The sequence below is a fragment of the Triticum aestivum genome, chromosome 3A (genome assembly GCF_018294505.1).
Source record: "Triticum aestivum cultivar Chinese Spring chromosome 3A, IWGSC CS RefSeq v2.1, whole genome shotgun sequence".
Lineage (NCBI taxonomy): Eukaryota > Viridiplantae > Streptophyta > Magnoliopsida > Poales > Poaceae > Triticum > Triticum aestivum.
In genome coordinates, this window is record NC_057800.1 from 667,428,493 (window position 1) to 667,455,389 (window position 26,897).

General features: G+C 53.0%; 1 pseudogene; it reads left to right on the forward strand.

The window, feature by feature from the left end:
- The first annotated feature begins 9,576 nt into the window (after positions 1–9,576).
- Positions 9,577–26,849, forward strand: LOC123057117 (desmethyl-deoxy-podophyllotoxin synthase-like; annotated as a pseudogene).
- Positions 26,850–26,897: the final 48 nt, after the last annotated feature.

Consider the following 26,897-nt stretch of genomic DNA (forward strand, 5'->3'; position numbering starts at 1 on the left):
CCGCCCGCCGGCCTCCCTCGCCCACCGCGCCGCCTCACTGCCCTCAACGCCGGCGGCCGGCCTCGCCGCCCTCAACGCCGGCGTTGATCGAGAGAGAGAGAGAGAGAGAGCAGAGAGAGAGCAGAGAGAGAGAGAGCAGAGAGCAGAGAGAAAGAGCGATGATCGAGAGAGAGAGAGAGAGCAGAGAGAGAGAGAGCAGAGAGAGAGAGAGAGAGAGAGAGAGAGAGCAGAGAGAGAGAGAGAGAATTTTTTAACTAGTTAATTAACAAAAAAACGGTAAAATTTGATAATTAACAAAAACGGTAAATAACTTAGTTTAACAAAAACGGTAAATAACTTAAAACTTGATAATTAACAAAAAAACCGTAAAATTTGATAATTAACAAAAAAAACGTATATACGGAGAGGGGCGGCGAGGGGGGCGGCGATGCGCGCGGTGTTTTTTTAGGGATCGAGAGGGGACGGCGAGGGTTATAAATGTGTTGTCCTCGCCTCCCCTGTCCGTGACGCCGTCGTCTGCCGCCCCGTCTCGCGCTCTACCGCGACACCCTCTCCCACCCCTTCCTCGCCCCCTCCTTTTGCCACCGCCCTTTCGCCACCGCCACCGCCACCGCCCCCCTTCTTCACTTAATTAATTTGTTTTTACTACATGTTTTCAGGACTGACATAATGGCGGACGATAGAGCTGACCCGATTATGGACAACTATGATCCGGACGGTGAAGCACATATGTTCGGCATCATAAACGGCGATATTCTATATGTGCCGACCGGAGAAGAAGAAGATGATATCTCTTCTTATCTGAACCTTGACGGTGAAGATGAAGGGCGCCGTCAGCAAGATGATGCCGAACAAACGTCGATAAACGACGATCTTCAAATGGAATTAGCAACCACCTCCGACGCCGAGGTATATATATACATTGAGCCTCTGGTGATACAAACTAACTGATTTGAATAAATATGTGTGTACTAACGCGCGCGACTCTTTCTTATTTTAGCCCTCGGCCGGATCGTCGAAACAATCGAGTACGTCGTCAAAGCGTGGCGCAACCAAGACGATGAAACAAGGAGAAACATGCACCATCGAGGTTGTCGACAGTGCAACCGGCAGGCTGCTGGAGCCCCGCAAGAACGCCACCAAGTTTGTCAGCCAATGCGGAGCCATTGTTAGAGACAACGTCTCGATCACCGTCCAGGAGTGGAATGAGCCAAAGAAGGCACGAATTGATGGTTTCACTTTTGTCGATAAGAGAACAAAAAAAGATTGCTTCAAGAAGCTTATGGAACATTTCGTTCTACCTCCGGAATACAACAAATTCGATGAGGAGGGTAACAAGATTGAGGAAAACAAGGAGAGGAGGAGGCTAGTCAAACAGTTCGCTCTTCATAAGATGGCCGACGCATTCCGGAAATTCAAGCAAAATCTAGCCCATGACTTTGTCAAGCAGAACAAGACTCCGGATTTCAAAGGACAATATGAGAAACTGAAACATGATTGGCCAGAATTTGTGAAGCAAAAGAAATCGGAGCAGTTCATTCAAATATCAAAAAAAAAATAAGGAAAATGCGGCTAAGAAGGAGTACAATCATGTTATGGGGCCAGGAGGGTATCGCATTTGGGTGCCTAGGTTGGAGAAGATGGAGAACGAGCTGAGGGCGCGAGGAATCCGTCCAGGTACGGAGGGATGGGACCCAAGGGCCAAAAGCTGGTGGTACGGGCATGGGGGAACGCTGAACCCGGAGACAGGGGAGTGTGTTTACCGGGGCAAATTAATTAAACCCACCCAAGCCCTTATTAACGCAATGAGGGATGCTCAACAGGGGAAGATCAAGTTCAACAGAGAGAACGACGCGCTGACAAAAGCCCTCGGGAATCCTGAACACGGAGGACGTGTACGAGGCATGGGGCACATTCCGTGGAAAATAGGGTTCCCCCAGAACGATGACCCGTACGGTTACAGAAGCCGTAAGAGAAAGATGGATCGGGAAGCAGATGTTGTGGCGCGGTTGGCATCGGAAATGGATGTGATGAAGAAAACCATGAGTGTACTAGTAGCCGAAAGAGATGCAGCTCGGGTGCAGCATGAAGATCATCCAGCGGATCTCGGAAGCCAGCAGCGGAGAAGCAGCGTGGCTTCCACGGAGGCCCCACCGGCTGGTGCAGATGCACCGACGATCGAAATTACTGCACCGGAGCCTCTGGTGGTTGAAATTACTGCACCGGAGCCTCTGGTGGTCGAAATTACTTCACCGGAGCCTCCTCGCTACCCCGTGGACGATATAAAGGAGATGAAAGAATGTCATCTGTATTATCCTATCGGGAACATGTCCATGAAGGTAGCCATCGGCAGTGCTTTACCATGTTTACCTGGAGCACTCCACCACAACAACCCCATTCAAGATGGCTATGCTCGTGTCACGGTGAAGGACATAGTCCAAGGGTTTGAGGACCTGGAGATTGACATTGCTACACCTGAAGGGGAGAAAAGACTTGGAGATGTCAAGCGCCATTTCATTCTATGGCAAAAGAAGTTTATCAAGTTTCCAGGCGAGGCGCCAAGGACAACAAGTCCACCCCCCTACGGTGGTGGTGGTGGCGGTGGCGGTGGTGGTGGTGGTGGTGGTGGTGGCGGTTCACCTACACCTCCGTCACGTCAGCCGACGCCGCCCCCAGTCCACAACGTCCGGCGGGTGATCAGCCGCCGCCCCCCAGTCCTCGTCCGGCGGGTGATCAGACGCCGCCCCCCAATCCACCTCCGGCAAAGAAGCAGAAGCAGTCCTGGATTATTAACCCGGACCCTTATGTACCTAAGACCACAAAGGTACCGGAGCCATCACTGAAGCCTGTCCCCACAAGGCCTTGGGAACGTAGTGCCGAGGAAGTCGACGCGGCCGCGGCTGCTGATTTGGAGAAATGGAAGGCGGACTGCAAGAAGAAAAGAGAGCCCGAGCCCAAGCCAGTATTTTCTGATGAGCAAAAGAAGTGGGCTAAGTCATTTTTGAGCACACCGTCCCAAGCCGCGAAGAATCTGCCTAACGACTATGCACGTGAACTTCGCAGGCAGGCACTCATGTTCAAGGAGAACAAAGAGCGGGAGAAGGCCGAAAGTAAAAAAAGCGGGAAACAAGTTGCCCAGCTCGGGGAACAAAGTAAACAATCGATTGCCCCGCTTATAGTGGAAGCCTTCTGTCCGGATGCCCCCGAGATCATACAAGCTGCGGCAGCACAGGGATTGACTGTAACGAGTGCCAGAGAACAAGCGGCCAACTTAGGTATTACTCTTCGTGAACTGTTAGGCCTTGATGAGGCGCCAGTGAGGAGGTAGTAATTACATATGTCAAGAATGGGCCTCTCGTCGAGCCTGCGCAGGAAAAGGATCTACCTCCACAAATGAAAGGTCTGCTGAAATGGTACAAGGGTTACATAAAAAATAAAAACGCCAAAGAATATATTTATGCGGAAGTTAGACATGAGCATCACTTCAAACATTACTATGTACAAATTGAACTGAGTGAATTGTTCCAGCTTTTCAATCTGCGCGAGCTCGATAAATCTATCATCAGTTGCTACGTTCTATAAGTGATTTATTAATTTCTACCCCATCTCGTTCATATTGCCTGCACTATATATATGTCCTAACTATATTGTTGTGTCCGCTATTATACATGCAGAATGAAGATTAAGGAATGCAGAGTAAGGAACATCCATGATGTTGGGTTCATTGACCCACACATCGTTAATGGACATGTGTTGGAGCGTCACCCCGCCGACATGGAGGCAGACCTGTGGCAGTTTCTTACAAAGCAGGAACTCAAAAGTGATATTCTATTTCCTTACCATTTTGAGTGAGTGTTTCTGTCTTGAGCACATTCTCTTTTGTTTACTCCATGCATGGTATGTGGCCGGCTAATCGATGAGTTATGCATGACGTACTGTGCATGTATCGTGTCCGCAGGTTCCACTGGATTCTGCTAGTAATTAAAGTTAACACCTCAGAATGTCTCGTCCACGACTCTGTGAATATGGATCCAAAGCTTTGGGGCGGCATGAGAAGAATGCTGCAGAAGTAATTATTTTCATTCATTTGCGCTCTATATCGATCGGCCTATTTCGTTCATTTCCTAATATCAAGTAACTAATTAATAACTCTCTTGTTCATTTAATTTTCTTTGCCTCGTAGGGTTTGGAGGCGGTTCGTAGATACAAAGGTCGGTGAATTCAAAAAAGAGCTAGAATTCAAAATGTTAAAGGCTAAGAATGCTGGGGATATTCAGCCACCGGAGACCAATCTATGTGGATACTATGTCTGTGAGATGATCCGAAGATACACCTCTGAGCGGGTTCCGAGTGATACCAATGCTCAGAGGAATAACCTCCGGTGGATGCTTAGTCCAGAAGCTCGCTTCCGACCACTTCAAGAGGAACTAGCTGGATGGTTCAGCAGGGAAGTCCTCCATCCTAAAGGAGAACACTATTACGAGGACGTAGAACTTTATATGCATTAAATCATGTATGGAAACTTGTTCAAAATTGTATATGGTCATCCGATGATATTGAATATATATTGTATATTCCTCTTGAATTCTTTTTGGTTCTAATTTCAAATTTATTTGAAATTGTACATTCATATGCATGTATGTAGTACCGTAGAATATATGAAACTCCTTCAAAATTAAAATAAAGCACAAAAGAAATAAAACAATACAAATTAAACAGAAAACAGGTTTAGGGGGGGGGCTAAAACCCTAAACCTGTGGCGGCCTTTAGTCGCGGTTGGCCAGAAGAACCGCGACTAAAGGTCCTCCGCCCCGACGGCCGCCTGGCGCCCACGTGGACGGGCCGTTAGTCGCGGTTCTTAAGCAGCCGCGACTAAAGGTGGGGGGCTTTAGTCGCGCTTATTTGGTCGCGGTTGCGCAACCGCGACTAATGGCAGTTGCGAACCGCGACCAAAGGCCTTTTTTCCACCAGTGGTGGGTGCGCACCTACAAATAATTCAACACTCTATAATATCTTCATGTTTTTTTCTTCACCAACAACTCCAACTTCATGTATTTCTCTGCAAAGCATCACAATTAGCACAATTAGATGAAACGTTTGCAATACATTTCCCTTCTACTTAAACAAATAACTAAATGTCGAAACCTTTCTAGACTATGACCACTAATTTAAACTAGCATGCCCTATATATATTCTGCTAGCTTATTGATGGGCAGCATGTGTATGCAAATGAGAGTGGGTGCACTCGTACAATAACCCACAGTCTATAATCATGTTTTCTCTTTTACCCTGACAGCTCTAACGTTTTGAGTTTTATGCAAAGCATCACAATTAGATGTCATGTTGACAACGCAACAAAGCTACCCAATGGCTGGTTTGCTAAAATTTACTTATAATTATTTTTAGGATAAATTTTCATTCTAATAATTAATTAGACAGAGAATTTGGCTGGGTTTACCTCTTGGGTGCAGTGGTGCAAAGCAGTAAGAACATTAAAAAAAGTGTGTTGTCACAAACGAATTTCATAAATAGGACTCAGTGTGTAATACGTATAAATAAAGTGACTAATCGCTCCAGCTTGTGGCTGGTTCGGTGCGGAGAGAGCTCAGAGATCCCTCAGCTCCTTGTTATTCGCTTGACAGCAATGCATGTAGAAACATGACGTTGTGCCTGGAGATACCTTACTTTTGTCCCCGCATGCTAGCGGCATGGCTAGGCGTCGGTGCTAACTTCAATGGAATCACCCATGTGTAGGTTGGGCAAGGAAATAGGTGAAAAGAAAAATAAGATATCCTGGATCAAGAGAGAAATGATTGGAAGTGTGTGTGTCACGTTTACAAATATTTAGTTACAATACAAAATGCATGGCTCCAGGTTGCAGGTTCTCCGGATAAGATATCCCTTTGAACTGTGGCAAGCAAATTAAGGCGATCGAGAGTGGGTAGTAGTTTGATTTGATTCTCCAGATTGATTGGTTATACTATAATGAAGCAAGCATCACAACACAACACAAAGTACATACACAAACATCTATTCTTTATACTACGTGGCTTGGGCAATATAAAATGCATGGCTCCAGATTGCAGATTCTCATGTTGCCAATTAACTGATCGGCCGTGTAGGTGCTAAGCATGTTTTCTATTATTGCCCAAGCCACGATACTCTTCCTTTTGTTTCTTAAACTCACAGCCTACGGCAACAAAAGCCTCCGATGTGAGTTATCCTGCATATATAAACCCTCCAAATTCAAACCATTATATTATCACATCTCCACTACGCATAAGAGACTATGTTAAATAGTCTTTTGGATTGTGCAATTAAACAGCTCTCACGGTACCACCCATCTAGAGCCAAGAATGTAGAACATGAAAATCAATCTCAGTGTCCTTCAATTTTAAAACAATCAATTTCCATCGTCCTCTTTTAGTTTCTTTAATCGATAGTTATTCATGCTTTCAAATGCAGATATGAGCCAGCTGGGCTCGGAAATGAGTTGCCGATTGTTTGGATGCGTGACTGTGTACACTCTTTCCTTTTCTATGTTGTGTTGTGACACTCCTTTGAACATGAAACACATAGGTGTGCCAATTGCAAAATAATTAGCACCTTACATTGTCTGTGGGTGGGAGCAGCTGGGGTGTCCTCTATGTATTTTCATTACCCTGCCCATTTTTGTAATGTATTTATGTTTATTTATGTATTTTATGTTGCAAGAGAGCGTCTACGTGTTCCATTCATATCACATGAAGGGGTTACAACACACGTAGCATCTTTCTGGAGAAGGGATTGGAGGGACAGCTTGCCCATAACACTAGAAAAAAACCCTATAAAACAAAAAAAAGTACAAAAGAAGTCCTTCTATGCATCAACTCATCGAGTCACCGTCTTCAACCTCCGTTGCAGCCGTTGGAGAAGGGAGAAGGTGGAACTGCGTATACAGATCTGTGGGGGCACCATCGGAGACACACTCCATTTCTATATGCTTAGATTATATCAAGACATGATCAACGACAGATAATTGGCCTCCTGTTCCGCCTTGTAGATAATATTTTAAATTAGTCTCTACTTTTTTTGACCCAGGTACATCCTAGAAGTGTGTACAATGTAGAAGCGTAATGTCATTGTCTTAGCTAAGTTACGAGTTGTTCATCTAAATAAGATAACTATCGCCATTCTACCGAATGATATCAATTGTCACGCATTTGCTTAATGAATATTACTCAGCACACATTTTTTTCCAAAAGGGGGGAAAGCCCCTTGGCCTCTCCATCGGTCAACGCACACAACCATCATATTGTTGCAAATTATTCAACCTCCACTGTTTTAGATAATAAGGCAAAAAAGACAAAAAAAACCGAGAAAAGTGCTTGGACAATCGAAAATGAATATGATTCAAAAATACATTCATGCTTCAGCAATGCTCTTCTCATGTACATATGAACGAAGGTGGCAAGGGATCACCCTAAGGAACATTTTATTGTGTACTTGCCTTCTTGTGATCTTTAGATGATATCGAGCGGACAAAAGAACTATACATTGTAGATATGCTAAGTTTGCAAGATGGCCCTAAGCATTTTTTAACCCTAACGTTGATGACCATGCTCTATTTTGTGCGCGGGTGGGAGGCGATTTGCTATAGCTAGTCCTGTGGTCGGTTCCATCTTCCATGTACTTGGGTGGGGTTGGGGGTTTGGAGGCGGGTGTATTCTACTAATGCGATTACAGGTGATCCCGCCGTCCTTTGAAACATTCGTATCATATTGCTTCTTGAACTATGTAAGTTGGCTTGAAGTTAAAATTGATGACTTGGATATCTCACAATTATATTTTATGTCGTTACTTATCATTTTATTTCAAGCAACTACTATTACCGGTCTATTGTACATACAAGCAAGTGTGGAAACAAGCTGATTTTAGATAAATCAATTTGTTCTGCTATTGGTGGAAAAGAGCCCATAGAATGTAAGCATCAATATCTTATCTAATGTTCTTGGGTATGACAGGCTTTTGGTTAAGCTAAACAATTATTGTGATCTTATTTTGCTACTAATCATGGCAATCGCTAGAGACTATATATGCATGGGACCTTTGTTGCTTTTAACTTTAATGAAGAGGAAATATCATGGCTTGATTGAATAAAATGCTGAGGAGAAATATATTCATTCTCAAGTTGGAAAATTCTTACATAACATTTTCAAAATGCATGCACATTGTGTTGTTTGAGCTTAATCGCCTACTCCCTCTAAGTAAGGCCTAATATGTTTTTTAGATTTACGTTTACCAGCAATTAGACTAATAATATATGAAATATACTGTACTCCGTCTGTTCCATAATGTAGTGCGTATATATTTTTTTAAATCAAACATTGTGAAATTTGACCCAATTTAAAGAGAAAGCTATTTATATATCTACAAACTAAATATATAAAATATGAAAGTACTTCTTATAATGAATCTAATGACATATGCTTGGCATTCTAGATGTAAATGTATTTCTTCAAAGATTTGGTCAAAGTTTATGAGGGTTGACTTTTAAAAAAATCTATATACACTACATTATGGAACGGTGGTAGTATGTCATAAGGCTGTTTGTAGTGGGGAGTATCATATACCAGTATCATGCATATGATACTAGTGTCCACCTCTATAGTGCATAATATCATAGGTAGGCATTTTAAATTACGTCATTATTGTTTTGTATGGCACATATTAACATATCATTTGTTATGATCTGGTATCGATATGGTACTAACACCTTCTCTTTTCTCATCTTTTTGCGGGAAAACCATTAATCTATTCATCTTAAATCATAGTAGTACAACGAACACCAAAATAATAAAAATTACACCCAGATTTGTACACCACCTAACGACGACTACCAGCACTGAAGCGAGCCGAAGGTGCGCCGCCGTCGCCCCTCCCTCGCCAGAGCCGGGCAAAACTTTTTAGCATGTCAGCAATATGTACATACTCGGGATTGCATTAGGCTTCATAATTGAGCTGCTTTCTTTCATGTGTACTCGATCACAAGTAAGTAGAAATTATACTTTGATGAGAGCTATGTATCGACAAGCGCAAGCTATTCATCCATGGTCGACGTATAGAATCCAAATTTACATGATTTGGATTAGTTCCTTCCTCAATTTGGAGTTTGTTTAGGGAAAACTAATCATGCATAGTCGTCCAGATGCGCGCAGCAGCTGCTGCATGCGTGCACACATGCATCATGCTACAACCACCGCATGAAGCAACAAGATTAAGTAGGACATCGATCATATCATGCACGCTCCAGGGTTAACTTCATGGTTCTTGCTATCCTATAAGTATGCTATCTATCATCGAGCTCAAAGCCCAGAAACAAGCTAATCTCCTCCAGTAGCCAGTTAACTGACCATGGAGGTGTTAAGCATGTTTTCTTTTATTGCTCAAGCCACGATACTCTTCCTTTTGTTTCTTAAACTCACAGCCTACAGCAACAAAAGCAAATTACGCAAGAAGCAGCTGCCTCCCGGGCCATGGAGCCTTCCGTTCATCGGCAGCCTCCACCACGTCTTGCGTGGCCTCCCACATCGCACAATGAGGGAGTTGTCTCGCCGTCATGGACCCCTCATGTTCCTCAGGCTTGGCGAGGTTCCAACCTTGGTCATCTCCAGCGCCGAGGCGGCGGAGCTGGTGATGAGGACCCACGACCTGTCGTTCGCCTCCCGGCCGAGCAGCGTGACCATCGACATTGTCGGCTGCTGCGGGAAGGGGATCGGCTTCGCACCCTATGGGGACAACTGGCGCCAGATGAAGAAGATCTGCATCATGGAGCTTCTCAACGCCAAGCAAGTGAAGCGTGTCGAGTCCATAAGGGCCGAGGAGGTGGGCCACCTTCTCCGCTCCTGTCGGAGTAATGGGCCACGGGTAGGCTAATCCGAGCCCCATGACCTTTCAAGACATTGGAGCAGGCTACGCCCCTCAAGACCACAGGGCGAAGAGCCGCCTCCTGAGGAGTCTACGGCAAGGCGGCCGACTGCCCGCTCACGGCCGAGTCCTAGGGACGATTTCCAGAGAAGCTGGCTTTGGGGAGTCGGCCGGCAACTCCAACAAACCGTGACCTCATCAAGGGGGACGGGGCAGGGGCGTGGCTACAATGAAGCCCACTCCCTGCCCCTTACCAAAGGCAGGCATGGCTACAGCGTGCCGTACTTGGGAGGATCTCCCCGCGGCGTGGCACTGTTGCCCAGCCGGCCCTGACATCAGCACCACTGTACCTGGTCTTGCGCCCACGACGGCTTGTCTGTACGGCCTGGAGGCAGCAGGGCCCACCAGCCAGTGAGACCTCGGGAGACGGCGGGAGCACCGCCAGTCGGACCCAACGGGAGTCGGCACGGGGGAGTCGGCCGAGCCCTCCCCCGGGGCCCACGCGCCATTAATCCAGAAGAAATGGGGAGTGGCCACAGTGATCGCCCGCCAGGCGGCGGGGTTGTTGCCATGACCCCATGACCAAGCTTGCATCATCAGGAGCACGGCTACAGTAATCAGTAGCCGGCAAGACCCGCCCGCGGCGGACGCGGCCTGTCGGCTCCGTACCAGACCAGTCGGCAGGCCCTAGCAGTCGGCGGAGAAGTCGTAGGTCGGAGACACTGACGGCTGGGCCCGCGCCCAGTCACATTACCATTATACCCCTGGGGGGTAGGCCTATATAAACCGCCCAGGGCACCCATGCAAAGGGTTGGATCCCAGTAGTTCTATACCTCACCAGATAGAGGGAGAGAGCTAGCCTTGCCCTCTCCTATCACCATACACAGCTCAAGGAGCAACCGTGTAAATCCTTGACTATAGTGATCATGCGGAGACCCCGCAGAGCAGCAATGGGGGTATTATCTCCCCGGAGAGCCCCAAAGCTGGGTAAGATTCGTCGGCGTGCATGTCTTCGCCTCATCCCATTTCCAGGCACCGGCGACGTTCTACTCGCCCCCACCATGATAAGCTATCCGTTGGCATATGTCGCACCAAACCCCCGACATTTGGCGTCCACCTTGGGGCATGGTGCACAGCCGTCCGGAGATCTATTCTGGACGGGAACCCTTTTCCTCCCTGGCGAGCGCAGCCAGCCAGGCACGCCAGGCGAAGTTTGCATCGACGCGCTGCGTGGCGTGGAGATCGCCTGTGCAGCCAGGTCCTTGGCCGAACTTGTTGGCGAGGTCCGCCTCTCCGACGAACCTACGTCTGACGCAGGCGTAGGCGGCCCCAAAAACCTCCTCGCGGGCCTCCTCGATCAACTCCACGTTTCCGGCGAGCCTGCCATAGATTTGGAGTCCGTAGGCTCCACCGACCCGATGCTGGTCAACTCCGACACCGTGTCGGTCGACGCTTTCCCCTCCAACGTGGTGGTCTACGACGAACCTCTCCCTCACGCGGAGAGCGACGGGAGCACCGTCACTGAGGTGCTGGTCATCAGTCATGACGAGTTCCCTGGTGGAAGGGCGCCCGACTCACTCGGCGCGGCGCTGCAAGACCTAGCTGCGCCCATTCCAGAAGATGCTGACGCAGAGACGCTAGAAGCGCGCCGCCTTCAGCTTGTTGAAGGCGCGAAGAAGCTAGCCAGCATGAGACGCTTGTCAGAAGCTTACCAGCAGGAGATGGATCGCGCTGTTGGCGGCTCGCCGGCTCTGGCAGGGCCCAGCCGCCTTGGCGCGGTTCAGCAACGCGGCGTAGCCATCGCCAGCCTGTTTGGGGCAAGCCGCCCCGTGTATGCCACGCCATCGAAGAACATCCGAGCCGCCTAGGCAGCGGCGGATGAGCTGGACAATTTCGAGGGCAAAGAGCGCCGCCTCATGATGGAGCGAGTCCAGCGGCTCCTCGATGCGGCCGCCGCGCAGAACGAGGCTGGCTGCCGCACGGAAGTGCCGCAGCGGCCAAACGACGACCCGCACCGAGATCAAGGCGCGACGTCTCAGACGCCGACTGGCGGTGCCCGAGGAAGAAAGGACAAGGAGCCGGCTGTCAGCCACAGTCGGACTTGGATTACCATAGAGCGCGACCGAGACGGCCGCCCAAGAGCAGTGGAACGACGGGACGACTGTCCGCCTCCCCCTCCCCGCAAGGAGAGGCGAGTCTCCCCGCCTCCTGTTGACCATCCGACTCTCGGAGACCGCCTTAGCCGCCGAGAGGGAGTTGGGGAGAATGACTCCCGCCACCGGATCGACCGAATTCATCGGTCCCTGGCGCTGGAAGAAGAAGACGAGCTGGGTCCGCCTTGTTTTGGGCCCCGCATTCGGGACGAGCCCTTTCCCAGAGGGTTCACGCTCCCAAGAGACACGCCCAAGTATACCGGCTCTGTGAAGCCGGAAGACTGGCTAGTCGACTACTCTACGGCTGTCAGCATAGCAAACGGCAATAAGCATGTCGCCGTAAAGTATGTTCCGCTCATGCTTCAGGGCACGGCCCGGACATGGCTGAACAGCCTAAAACCCCGCAGCATCAACAGCTGGGTCGACTTCACCGAGGCATTCGTTCGCAACTTCACCAGCACGTACAAGCGTCCTCCCAAGCCTCGCCAGCTCTCCCTATGTGTGCAAGGTCCTGATGAGTCGACTCGCGACTACCTCACGCGTTGGGCTGAGCTCCGGAACTCCTGCGAGGGCGTGCATGAGGTGCAGGCCATCGAGTACTTTACAGCCGGGTGCCGAGAAGGCACCGTCCTCAAGCACAAGCTCCTCTGCGACGAGCCAGAAACCCTCGACGAGTTGCTGATCATAGCGGACAAGTACGCTACGGCCGACTCCTCCATGAAGACGGAAATTCAAATCAGCACGAGTGGCAAGGTAACCCCTTAGGCTCCAAGAACTCCGGCAGCGGATGCCGGCCGGCGACAACAGCAAGGCGACCACAAGCGCAAGGCCCCGCAGCCGGCTTCCAGCAGCTGGCAGGTCGCGACCGTCGAAGCCCAGCAGCCAGAAGAGCAGCCTCCGCCCAAGCGACAGAAAGGCGGCAAGCCGAACTGGTTGCCGGCCTTCTCCTACGAGCAGACCTTGGACGGACCTTGCAAGTTCCACAGCGGCACGAAGCCATCAAATTACACCATCCGGAAGTGCCACTGGCTCACCAGGATCGCCAAGGGAGACGGCCTCCTGCCACCCCCGCCTGCTGGGCAGCCGCCTCCGCCTCCGCCCCAGCAGCCGGCAGTCAGGCTAGTCGGCGCAGTACAAGACGAGTACCTTGAAGATCATGGAGCCTATGTGGTGTTCACCAGTGTGGCTGACGATCGACGCAGCAGGCGGCTGCAGCGACAAGAGGTGAACGCGGTAGCCTCAGAGACGCCAGAGTTCATGCACTGGTCAGAGAGGCCCATCAGCTGGAGCAGGGCTGACCACCCAGAAGTGATGCCGAGTCCAGGCTCCTATGCCTTGGTCCTGGACGCCACCTTTGCCACGGACAAACGGGCCGCGCGTTTTTTGCGAGTTCTGATAGATGGGGGCAGCAGCATCAACATCATGTACAAGGACACCATGGAGAAGTTAGGAATCAGGTAGAGACAGCTTCAGAACAGCTGGACTGTGTTCCATGGCATTGTTCCTGGGCTTTCCTGTTCACCAATCGGCAAGATCCTGATTGACGTCCTCTTTGGGGACAAAGATCACTTCCAAAGAGAGTTTGTTTGGTTTGAGGTGGTGGACCTCGAGAGCCCGTACCATGCGCTACTTGGCCGGCCCGCCTTGGCCAAGTTCATGGAGGTTCCCCACTACGCCTACCTCAAGATGAAGATGCCCAGTTCCAGGGGAATTCTGACTGTGGCCGGCGACTACCGAAAGTCGTCCGCTTGTGCGGCCGAGAGCAGTCGGCTGGCCGAGTCCCTGGTGATTGCGCCGAGAAGCGACTCCTTGAGAGAGCTGTGGCGATGGCCGGCAAGCAGCCGGATATATCGCCCGACCCGAAGGAGTCGGAAGCCGAAGGTTCGTTCAAGCCGGCCAAAGAGACAAAGAAGATACCCTTGGATCCGGAGCACCCAGAGAGGTACGCCGTCGTAGGTGCAAACCTGGACAGCAAATAGGAAGGCGAGCTCGTCGATTTCCTCCGTGAGAATCGGGACATCTTCGCGTGGTCTTCCAAAGACATGCCAGGTGTGCCGACGGAATTCGCTGAGCACAAGTTACATGTCCGATCTGATGCAAAGCCGGTCAGACAGCTCCTGCGCCGCTTATCAGAAGAGAAGAGAAGAGTTGTCGGAGAAGAGATAGCCCGACTCCTAGCAGCCGGCTTCATTATGGAAGTTTTCTTCCCGGAGTGGCTGGCAAATCCGGTCCTGGTGCTAAAGAAGAACAAGCAATGGCGAATGTGTATTGACTACACGAGCCTCAACAAGGCTTGCCCCAAGGACCCGTTTGCTCTGCCGAGAATTGATCAGGTGATAGACTCCACAGCCAGATGCGAGCTGTTGAGTTTCTTGGATGCGTACTTAGGATATCACCAGATCAAGCTGGACCCGGCTGATAGATTGAAGACCGCCTTCATCATGCCGTTTGGAGCATTCTGCTACCTCACCATGACGTTCGGCTTGAGGAATGCTGGCGCCACCTTTCAGCGCTGCATGCAGAAGTGCCTCCTCAAGCAGCTCGGTAGGAACGCCCATGTTTACATGGATGACGTAGTGGTGAAGACGGAAAAGCGAGGAACATTGCTGGAAGACCTCAAGGAGACCTTTGAGAACCTGGGCCGGTTCCAGATCAAGCTCAACCCCGAGAAGTGTGTCTTCGGAGTACCAGCCGGCCAGCTGCTAGGTTTCCTGGTCTCTGAGCGCGGCATAGAATGCAACCCGGTAAAAATCAAGGCCATCGAGAGAATGGAGGTACCTAGCCGACTGCTGGATGTGCAGAAGTTCACCGGCTGCCTAGCGTCCATCAGCCGATTCATCAGTCGGCTGGGCGAGAAAGCTCTCCCCTTATACCGACTCATGAAGAAGACCACTTTTTCGAGTGGAACCATAAGGCGGACGAAGCTTTCCACCAGTTGAAGAAGATGCTGACTACTCCACCCATCCTGGTGGCTCCGACTCCCAAGGAACCTATGCTCCTGTACATCGCCGCCACCAGCCGAGTAGTCAGCACAGTCATTGTAGTAGAGCGCAAGGAGGAAGGCAAGGCGCTACCTGTCCAGGGACCAGTATATTACCTGAGCGAGGTACTGTCGACCTCCAAGTAGAACTACCCCCACTACCAGAAGATGTGCTATGGCGTGCACTTTGCTGCCAAGAAATTGAAGCCTTACTTTCAAGAACATCCAATCACGATGGTCTGCACGGCTCCACTTGCCGAGATCATCGGCAGCCGCGATGCCTCTGGTCGAGTGGCCAAGTGGGCCATAGAGTTGGCTCCTTACACCATCTACTACCAGCCCGCACCGCTATCAAATCACAAGCACTGGCCGACTTCCTCGTTGACTGGGCCGAGACCCAGTTGTTGGGTTTCGTAGTAATTTCAAAAAAATTCCTACGCGCACGCAAGATCATGGTGATGCATAGCAACGAGAGGGGGAGAGTGTGATCTACGTACCCTTGTAGATCGACAACGGAAGCATTCACTTGATTGATGTAGTCGTACGTCTCCACGGCCCGACCAATCAAGCACCGAAACTACGGCACCTCCGAGTTCTAGCACACGTTCAGCTCGATGACGATCCCCGGACTCCAATCCAGCAAAGTGTCGGGGAAGAGTTCCGTCAGCACGACGGTGTGGTGACGATCTTGACGTACTACCGTCGCAGGGCTTCGCCTAAGCACCGCTACAATATTATCGAGGACTATGGTGGAAGGGGGCACCGCACACGGCTAAGAATATGATCACGTGGATCAACTTGTGTCTCTAGGGGTGCCCCGTGCCTCCGTATATAAAGCCTCAAAGGGGGGGCTGGCCGGCCAAGAGGTGGCGCGCCAGGAGGATTCCTACTCCTTCCGGGAGTAGGACTCCCCCCTTTCCTAGTTGGAATAGGATTCGCGGAGGGGGGAAAAGAGGAGAGAGAGAGGAGGAAGGGGGGCTGGCCCTCTCTCCTTGTCCTATTCGGACCAAGGGGGGAGGGGCGCGCAGCCCATCTCTGGCCACCTCTCCTCTCTTCCACTAAGGCCCACTAAGGCCCATATACTTCCCGGGGGTTCCGGTAACCTCCCGGTACTCCGGTAAAATCCCGATTTCACCCGGAACACTTCCGATATCCAAACATAGGCTTCCAATGTATCAATCTTTATGTCTCGACCATTTCGAGACTCCTCGTCATGTCCGTGATCACATCCGGGACTCCGAACAACCTTCGGTACATCAAAATGCATAAACTCATAATATAACTACCATCGTAACCTTAAGCGTGCGGACCCTACGGGTTCGAGAACAATGTAGACATGACCGAGACACGTCTCCGGTCAATAACCAATAGCAGAACCTGGATGCTCATATTGGCTCCTACATATTCTACGAAGATCTTTTATCGGTCAGACCGCATAACAACATACGTTGTTCCCTTTGTCATCGGTATGTTACTTGCCCGAGATTCGATCGTCGGTATCCCATACCTAGTTCAATCTCGTTACCGGCAAGTCTCTTTACTCGTTCCGTAATACATCATCCTGCAACTAACTCATTAGTTGCAATGCTTGCAAGGCTTCAGTGATGTGCATTACCGAGAGGGCCCAGAGATACCTCTCCGACAATCGGAGTGACAAATCCTAATCTCGAAATACACCAACCCAACATGTACCTTTGGAGACACCTGTAGAGCTCCTTTATAATCACCCAGTTACGTTGTGACGTTTGGTAGCACACAAAGTGTTCCTCCGGCAAACGGGAGTTGCATAATCTCATAGTCATAGGAACATGTATAAGTCATGAAGAAAGCAATAGCAACATACTAAACGATCGGGTGCTAAGCTAATGGAATGGGTCATGTCAATCAGATCATTCAACTAATGATGTGATCCCGTTAATCAAATGACAACTCTTTGTACATGGTTAGGAAACATAACCATTTTTGATTAACGAGCTAGTCAAGTAGAGGCATACTAGTGACACTCTGTTTGTCTATGTATTCACACATGTATTATGTTTCCGGTTAATACAATTCTAGCATGAATAATAAACTTTTATCATGATATAAGGAAATAAATAATAACTTTATTATTGCCTCTAGGGCATATTTCCTTCACCAGTACCTGCCTCTAGCGCCTGACTCCACCCATTGGCGGATGCACTTCGACGGCTCCAAGATGCGCACCGGCTTGGGAGCTGGCATCGTCCTCACCTCTCCCAAAGGCAACAAGCTCAAGTATGCACTGCAAATCCATTTTGCCACCTCCAACAACATGGCCGAGTACGAGGCGCTCATTCACGGGCTCCGGCTTGCCAAAGAGCTTGGCATCCGCCGGATCTTGTGTTATGGCGACTCGGACTTAGTGGTCCAGCAGTCGTCTAGCGACTGGGACGCAAAAGATGCAAACATGGCGAGCTACCGTTTCCTCGTGCAGCAACTCAGCGGGTATTTCGAAGGGTGCGAGTTCCTCCATGTGCCAAGAAACGACAACGACCAAGCAGACGCCTTAGCATGAATCGGCTCTACCCGCCAAGCAATTCCATCTGGTGTCGCCCTTCAACGCCTCCTCAAGACGTCTGTCAAGCCTTCACCAGAATCAGACTCCATCTTTGTGTCGGCTCCTCCCGAAGACGGTGGATCCGACTCCAGGGCTCCGACAGTCGGAACGGGGACTTTGGCGGGCGACTCCAAAGCTGCTTCAGTCGAGCCCGGCCCGGGGACTGCGGTGACGGACTCGAAGATTCCAGAACTCGGCCCAAGGACCGAGCCAGTCGGCCTGGGGACTTCATCATCCCAACAAGCGGTTGTTGACTCCAGCCAGCCGCCTCCCAGCCTAGCCGCCCTCGTCCAAGTCGCAGTCCTGATAGTCGACAAAATAGCAGCACCCTCATGGGCCCAACCCATCCTCAAATTTCTGGTGAACAAAGAGCTACCAACTAATGAGATCTCAGCTCGGCAAGTACAACGCTGGGCAGCAGCCTATACCATAATCAACAGAGAGCTGGTCAGGCGCAGTGTCATTGGTGTCTACCAGCGCTGCTAGAGCCAGAGCAAGGCCAGGCGATCCTCAAAGACATCCACCAAGGCGAATGTGGCCACCATGCGGCTTCAAGAGCACTCGTCGCCAAAGGTTTTCGGCACGGTTTTTTTTGGCCGACTGCCTTGGAAGAGGCCAAGGAGTTGGTCCAAAAATGCAAAGGGTGCCAGAAGTTCAGCTCCAAGCCGCACCAGCCGGCTTCCGTGCTCAAGACCATCCCCATTGCTTGGCCTTTCGCAGTTTGGCGTCTAGACATGGTGGGACCATTCAAAACAGCACGAGGTGGTCTAACTCACCTACTTGTCACAGTGGACAAGTTCACCAAGTGGGTGGAAGTGAAGCCAATTAAGAAACTGAACGGTACGACTGTCGTGACCTTCATCACCGATATCACAATTCGGTACGGCATACCACACAGCATCATCACCGACAACGGCACAAATTTTTCCAAAGGCGCCTTGGCCCGTTTCTGCGCAACACAGGGCATCCGACTGGACCTAGAATCCGTCGCCCACCCACAGTCAAACGGCCAAGTGGAGCGAGCAAACGGCCTCATCCTGTCCGGCATCAAGCCTCGGTTAATCGAGCCTCTGGAGCGCTCGGCTGGCTGCTAGCTCGACGAGCTGCCAGCCGTCCTCTGGAGTCTGCGCACGACTCCAAACAAGTCAACCAGCTTCACGCCCTTCTTCCTCGTCTACGGTGCCGAAGCCGTCATCCCAACGGACATAGAGTTCGACTCCCCACGAGTCACCATGTACACCGAGGAGGAAGCAGAAGAAGCACGACAAGACGGCGTCGATCTGCTGGAAGAGGGTCGGCTGTTGGCACTCAGCCGGTCCAGCATCTACCAGCAGAGCCTGCACCGATACCACAACAGGAAGGTCAGGCCAAGATCTTTCCAAGAAGGTGACCTTGTACTCCGGCTGATCCAGCGAATAGCCGGCAAGCACAAGCTGTCGCCGCCATGGGAAGGCCCTTTCATCATCAGCAAAGTACTAGGCAACGACTCCTACTACCTGATCGATGCTCAGAAGCCCCAAGCATGCAAGAGGGACGACTCCGGTAAGGAGACAGAGCGGCCATGGAACGCAAATCTTCTCCGAAGATTTTATAGTTGATGCAGTATGTACCACGCTACCTTTTGTATTAAAATACCAAGACTTTGGGCCCCCCGAGACGAGCTCGGGGACTGCCCTCTTTTGTCTGTATGATAAAAATTATGCCTACAAGTATGTTACCCTTTGTCATGCCGCTTGGCATCGGGCTCGACAAGTCGGCCCGGGGACTTGCCGCCTTGCACTATGAAATGCTTCCTACAGTTGGACAAGTAGTGTGTAAACGCCTAAGCCGTCTCCTGCCAGAAGCCGCAGCTCGCAGAGCGACTGTACGGTGGGCAGCAGTAAGGTAGAATGGGCATTCGCATGAAAAATGGCTAAGGACCCAAAGCATAAAACATAGCTCAAGACGGCTTCCAAGCCCTTCTCGCAAACTGACTCTCGGACAGTCAGATTGTCATTTTCTATCCAACTTGCTCAAACAATCTTGAAATCGGCTAAGTACTTGCTTTCCCAAAGTAGCCTAGCACTTGATCCAGCAACAGTCTGCAGAGCGGCTGTCCGATTGGCAAGGCAGGCAACTAGGAGAAAGCGGCAAAGGAAAACAGCCAAATAGAACAACGAGCAAGAAAAGATAGACATATATGTATAACATAGGCCCTTGGCCGAATTGTCAAGCAGAGGTTCCAAATACACCCCGCGGGTGGAATTGTGCGAATTAACAAGTTCCTCAAAAGACTACTGAAGCAGATAAAACAAGAGACACTGCGGCAGCTTAGGAGGCGGCAGACGGAGTCGGGGGGTCGGAGGAGGCGCCAGCGTCAGTCGTCGGGGCGGTCGGCCGGCTAGTCTCGGCTTGATCGCCTCCGGCAGCAGTCGGATCGGTCGCACACGGCTCATTGCTGGAGGCGCGGTCGGGCTGAGGCTGGTCGTCTGCTCCGTCTTCTGGTGCCTCCGCCTCGCCCTCACCCTCCGCCTCGTCCTCTTCCTCGACGCTGGAGCCGATCACCTCCGGCGAGTCTTCGCCGTAGTCTGGGTTCATCCCAAACCACTCCGGCGGGACCTCCTCGCCGTCTTCAGACCGCTCGGGGACGAAGATGCTTGTGTCGGTGTACTCGGCGATCGCCGCAGCACGCTTGACGAGGGCGTCTTCCGCAGCCGCCAGCTCCGATTGGGCCTCCGACCGAAGCGTGGCCAACCGGTCTAGATCCAGCCCCGGGTACCACGCCTTGACGAACTCCAAGGCCCGGCGCGCTCCAGCCCGGGCCGAAGAGCCCTTCCAGGCCTCAAGGCGACCAGCCGCGACCTCCAACCAGTTGGCCGTCAGGCTGGGGGTGCGCGGAGTCTGCATATTCGGCCAAAGGCAAAGATAGCCTGGGCGCCGACGCGCTGAAGTCGGCGCAGCATCCGGTGAGCCGGCCGGAGGCGAGCCTTGATACTCAAGATGTGCTCATCAAGAGTTCGGAGGGCATCAGCGGCGATCTCTGCGCCCTCTGCCCTCCGACTTGCACGATCGGCCTCGATGGCTTGGATAGCGGCCTGAGACTGCCCGGGGAAGAAGTCTGCAGAAGACACGAAGAAACAAAAAAGCGAGTCAAAAACCAGGAGTCGGCATGACCTAGGTCGGCGGCTCAAAGAAAGAAAACAAAGAGACTCACCATCAACGATGTCTTCGATCTCGTGGAAGCCGGAGGACAGCATCGCCTCCTTGTCAGACTAGGAAGAGCGCTCACTCACGAACTCGGCCAGGAGGGCGGCCTCCGTCTCCTACGCCTCCCTCTGCGACTTCGCAAGCAGCCCCTTCTGCTCTGCCAACTAAGCGGTCAGCAGATCGCGCTCCGCGGCGAGCTTGCTGCACTCCTCCCCTTTGGCGAGCAGGGCGGAGTTGGCTTCGCTCAGCTGCTGTTGAAGAGCAGCGTTGGCCCCTGAAGGAAAGAAAGAAAGACAGCAGTCGTCAATAAAGTAGGTCGCTAGGGAGATCCAGCCCGACTGCTCAGCATTCGGCCCGAATCTCGAGGACTATAGCCCGCGGGTGCGCTAGCGCGCCCCCGCAGAGAAGAGAAAGAGGAGGAGGACTTACTCCGGCTCTCCGCCAAGTCAGCGGTCCGCTTGCCCAACTCTTTAACATTACAGTTGAAGGTGGTGACGCGGAGGTTGTGGTAGTCCTGCAACAAGCGTTTCAGACAAAGTTAGTACCCAGAAGCTCATCAAATTGGAGTTCCGGGCTGCCTGCTCAGCAGCCGACCCAAAACTCAGGGACTACACCTAGTGGGTGCGCTGGCGTGCCCCCACAGAGAGAAACAAGAAAAAACAAAGGCCCAAAGAAAAGACATACCCGGACGGTCGCCCGCGACGCCAGGAACGCCTTGGTGCAGCTCTGGAGGGCGTCGCCCTCAGCGCGGAGCTTCGCCTGGACGTCCAGGAGCGCCCGGTTCAGCGGCCTTGTGCCGCCTCCCTGCACCCACCCAACAGGTGCGGCGCTCGTCGCCTCAGCGTCTGGAGCCGCCGAGCTGGCGGTGCCGGCTTCCAGGGGCGGGGGGCCGAAGTCGCCTTCTCCAGACGACGGCGCGCTGGGGAGCCGATCTGGAGGAGTAGCCTCGCCACGGCCTCTTCTTCGGTCGACGGCACCGGAGGGTCCGCTGGCTGCTCGCCTTGCACGCCTTCAGACGGCGGCGGAGGCGGCGGCGGAACGTTCGTGCCCGGAGTAGAGGACTCGCCGCCTTCCCTCTCCTCGACGAGGTTCTCCCTGCCAGCTCCTCCAGTCTGCCCCGTGAACTCCGGCGGCGGCGGCGCAGAGTTCAGCGGGGTAACAAGCAAGGCCGCCTGGTGGCGTGCGGCTTCCTCAGCCCGCTGCTTCGCCGCGGCGGCGGCTTCGGCCTCCGCTAGTTTTTTCTTGGTGGAGGCCTCCGCCCTGTCGGCCTCCGCCTTCTCCAGGTGGAGGGTTTCTTCTTCATTGCGCTTCTCCTGCGCATTCCACTCTGTCGCCTCCCGGAGGTCGGCAGCGGGGTCTATCTGCCGAGTGGTGGCGGGCGTCTCCGCTGACCCCATGACGGAGGCGGCGGCAACCCGCTCAAGAGAGAGGGGAGCCCTGAAGAAAGAGGGACGAGCAGAGACTCAAACAAAGCACGAAGAAAGAACGAACTTTGAAGACAGAATACTTACACAGAGACCAACGGCAGCTTCTTCACTTCCTTATGGAAGCGGATGGCCTTCGCGGCCGCCTCGTCCCGTTGGGTCGCCGCAGCCGAGCCCTTGGGCTTCTTCGGCCGGCTGCCGAACAAAGTCGGCGCAGCCCGACGCTTCTTCCCGCCGCCTGGAGCGCCCGACGCGGTAGAAGAGCCCGCGCCCGGCTGGCTGGCTCCTGGCCGATGGCGAGGGGCGACTCCTTCCTCGGCGTCGTCTTCATGCCAGTCGGCAAAGGTGGCCGAGGGCCTGAAGTCGCCTGACGTCCCTCCTCCTCCCTCGGCGTCGTCTTCCAGAGCCGCCGCCCCCAGATCGGGGTCGTCGACGTCGCTCTCCGCCCGGTCGGCGACAAACTCACATGCCGGCCCCGAGGTGCCGGCTGGTGGGTGAAGAAGGGGATTCTAACCAAAAAGCAGACTGATTAGAACAAGACTCGGCAAGAAGAAGACAATCTGAAGAAAAGAAAGGCGACTCACCATGGGCGGGGGGTTGGCGTGGGAGTATAGCTCCTTGCCGAATCGCCAGTCCTCCGGGAGCCTTCTGTCCAATAGATATTTCACCATCAGGGCCACCTCTTCGTGAGGCATGTCCTTGGTGCACATCCGACTCGGGTCGCGGCCCCCGCTCATCTGGCATATCAGGTGAGGGCGGCCTTGGAGTGGGAGAACTTGGCGCGAGACGAAGGCGGCCAGCAGGTCCGGGCCAGTCAGACCCTCTGACTGCGTCAGCACTCGGAGTCGCGTGATGGCGCCGGCTCCCACAGGCGTCAGTGACCTGGCCCGGTACGACCAGTTGGGCAGTCTGCCAGCCGGCGGGCCGGCTTCGAAAGCCGGCAGATTGACCCAGTCGCCCTGCGTGGCGATGTTCCTGACGTAGAAGTAGGACCACTGCCACATCTTCACCGACTTCAGCAGCGCGATGGAGGGGAACTGGTTGTCGGCTCCTGTCCTTCGCACGCGATGAAGGCGCCGCACTGAGCCGGCACGCCCGCGGCCTGGGTGCCAAGCTTGAAGAAGAAGAACTCCCCCCAGAGCTCGAGGGTGGGGAGGACTCCCAGGAAGCCCTCGCACAGAGCCACGAAGGCGGACAGTAGCACCACTGTGTTGGGGGTAAGGTGGTGTGGCTGGAGTCCGTAGAACTCCATGAACGACCGGAGGAAGCTGCTCGCCGGCAGCCCTAGCCCGCGCAGGTAGTGCGAGCGGAAGATGACCCGCTCGCCCTCCTGCGGGGCGGGGGAAATCTCCCCCTCTAGCGCGATACGCACCTGCACGCGATCCTCGCTGGGAAGCCGACGGGTCCGGCGGAGGAACTCCATATGATCTTCGTGGACCTCAGAGCCGTCCCAGGTGTCGGAGCGCACCGGGGGAGGCGCGGCAGCAGAGGAAGAGCTCATCGTCGCGAGCGGTCACCACAGCGTGCGCCGGAGCTTGGGCGTGCGCCGGAGCGAGCGAGAGAGAGAAGAAAGAGGAAGCAGGAGAGCGAAGGAGCTGCGAGGAGGAAGAAAGCAAGGAGCGGTAGGAAGGAGGGCGCACGTGCTCCCCTCTTCCCCCTACTTATAGCCCTCGGGGATGCGAAGCCGAGGGGCGGGCGTGGGGATTTACTGCGCCCACAACCCCACGCCCCCACGATCCCTGCAAAGTTACTGCGCGCAGTAACTCCATAGGAATCCTAACCGTCCACTGGGGCCACAGCGGATCCGCTCGGGCGCCGAGGCGCGGTAGTGGCGGGCCCCGCCTACGGACCTGTTCCGTCGCGCGCGTGGGCTGGCAGGACGGCCTGGCCACGTGCCCTTGTGTGACAGGCCAAGAACGGGCGGCTTTCTCTGGAAGCTTAGCTAGCCCGCCACTTAAGATCCCGCCGCGACGTTCGAACTACTGAGCAAGTCAGAATTGAGTAAGTCCGAGTTGGGCAAGTCCGACTCCTTCTAGTCAGCCCGGCGGAAGTCAATCAAGACCATGAGTTGCACCCGGAAAGAGAAACTGCTGAGGCTTCTCGGCCAATCGTCCGTGGCGCCTCACCAGTTTCGGGGACTACTGTCGGAGTAATGGGCCACGGGTAGGCCAACCCGAACCCCATGACCTTTCAAGACATCGGGGAAGGCTGCGCCCCTCAAGACCACAGGGCGAAGAGCTGCCTCCTGGGGAGTCTACGGCAAGGCGGCCGACTGCCCGCTCACGGCCGAGTCCCAGGGATGATTTCCAGAGAAGCCGGCTTTGGTGAGTCGGCCGGCAATTCCAACAAACCGTGACCTCATCAAGGGGGGCGGGCCAGGGCGTGGCTACAATGAAGCCCACTCTCCGCCCCTTACCAAGGGTAGGCATGGCTACAGCGCGCCGTACTTGGGAGGATCTCCCCGTGGCGTGGCACTGTTGCCCAGCCAGCCCTGACATCAGCATCACTGTACCTGGTCCTGCGCCCACGACGGCTTGTCTGTATGGCCTGGAGGCAGCAGGTCCCACCAGCCAGCGAGACCTCGGGAGACGGCGGGAGCACCGCCAGCCGGACCCAACAGGAGTCGGCACGGGGGATTCGGCCGAGCCCTCCCCCAGGGCCCACGCGCCATTAATCTAGAAGAGATGGGGAGTGGCCACAGTGATCGCCCGCCAGGCGGCGGGGTTGTTGCCATGACCCCATGACCAAGCTTGCATCATCAGGAGCACGGCTATAGTAATCAGCAGCCGGAAAGACCCGCCCGCGGCGGACACGGCCTGTCGGCTACATACCAGACCAGTCGGCGGGGCCCACCAGTCGGCGGGCCCCAGCAGTCGGTGGAGAAGTCGGAGGTCGGAGACACTGACGGCTGGGCCCGCGCCCAGTCACATTACCATTGTACCCATGGGGGTAGGCCTATATAAACCCCCCCAGGGCATCCATGCAAAGGGTTGGATCCCAGTAGTTCTATACCTCACCAGATAGAGGGAGAGAGCTAGCCTTGCCCTCTCCTACCACCATACACAGCTCAAGGAGCAACCGTGTAAATCCTTGACTATAGTAATCATGCGGAGACCCCGCAGAGCAGCTGTAGGGGTATTATCTTCCCGGGGAGCCCCGAAGCTGGGTAAGATTCGCCGGCGTGCATGTCTTCGCCTCATCCCGTTTCCAGGCACCGGCGACGTTCTACTCGCCCCACCATAATAAGCCATCCGTTAGCATATGTCGCACCAAACCCCTGACAGATTCATTGCGGCGGCCTCTGGTTTCGTCAACCTCAGCAAGAAGGCGTCGGCGCTAGCGAACGACATCGTCGCCATGGCCATGTTCGGCGGCAAGTGCGCAGAGGAGAAGTCCGAGTTCGTGCTCGCCTACGACCAAGTAAGCGAGCTGGTGGCCGGGTTCTTACCGCTGGACTTCTTCCCGTCGTCGCGGATCGTACGGCGGCTGAGCACCATCGAGCACCGCCTTCGCGGGAGTTATGGCTGCATCCAGCGCATCATTGCGAGTATCGTCGAGAGCCGCAATGCGGAGATCGCCGCCAACGGGGATCAGGAGGATTTCCTGGGAGTGCTGCTCAGGCTGCAGAAGAAGGATTCACTTGCTTTCCCTCTAACCCCGGAGACTATTGGTGCCATCATGTTTGTGAGTACTCCTTCCATTTTGAATAGTACTACGTAGAAGAATAATTTGGCCTCCTACGCTATTAATGTGATTCAAGTAGTCTTGTTCTCACTTACAAGAAAGTAGTCTTGTTCGTATATGCCTTTGTTTCTAATGAACTCGTGAGAGAGAACTAGTGTTTCCTCCATTAGACTAGTTTGATTGGTTATGTCATCGTCACTTTTATTTCCTTCAACAGTTTGTGTCGTCTTAATCTCCTAAAAGAATATAGTGTCCTAATATATTTTGTTTATAATTTTTATAAATTGTGCATAACATAACTATTGCTTCAGGACATATTTGGAGGCGCTACTACAACCTTAGGATCCACTGTAGAGTGGGCTATGTCGGAGCTGTTGAAAAAACCCGAGACAATGGCAAAGACACAACTAGATGTTCAAAGCATTCTAGGTGCACTACGAGGTGTCATCACTAATACCGACCTTGGTGGACTGAACTACATGTGAATGGTTATCAAGGAGGTTCTTAGGTTACATCCCCCCAACCCTATGCTTGTCCCCCGTGAGTCGAGGGAGGACTGTGAAATCATGGGTTATCACATTCCCAAAGGCACAAAGATACATGTTAATGCATTTGCAATTTCTCGGGATCCAAGATATTGGTACAACCCAGAAGCGTTTAACCCAGAGAGGTTTGAGAATAGCAATGTTGATTTTAAAGGAACAAATTTTGAGTTCACCCCCTTCGGGGCAGGTCGTCGACAGTGTCCTGCGATTCTGTTTGGCACGTTTGCCGTGGAGATTGCATTGGCGAATCTTCTCTACCACTTTGAATGGGTGCTTCCTGATGGAGAGAGTTCGCATTTGTTGGACATGTCTGAGACTTTTGGGGTGGGAGTAAGGAAAAAGGCAGAGCTGCATTTGAGAGGTACTCCATATGTACACTCCGGTTATATATAGGTATATGGACGTGGCTTGTTGCCCCTTGAGATCTCTCGTCGTCATGTT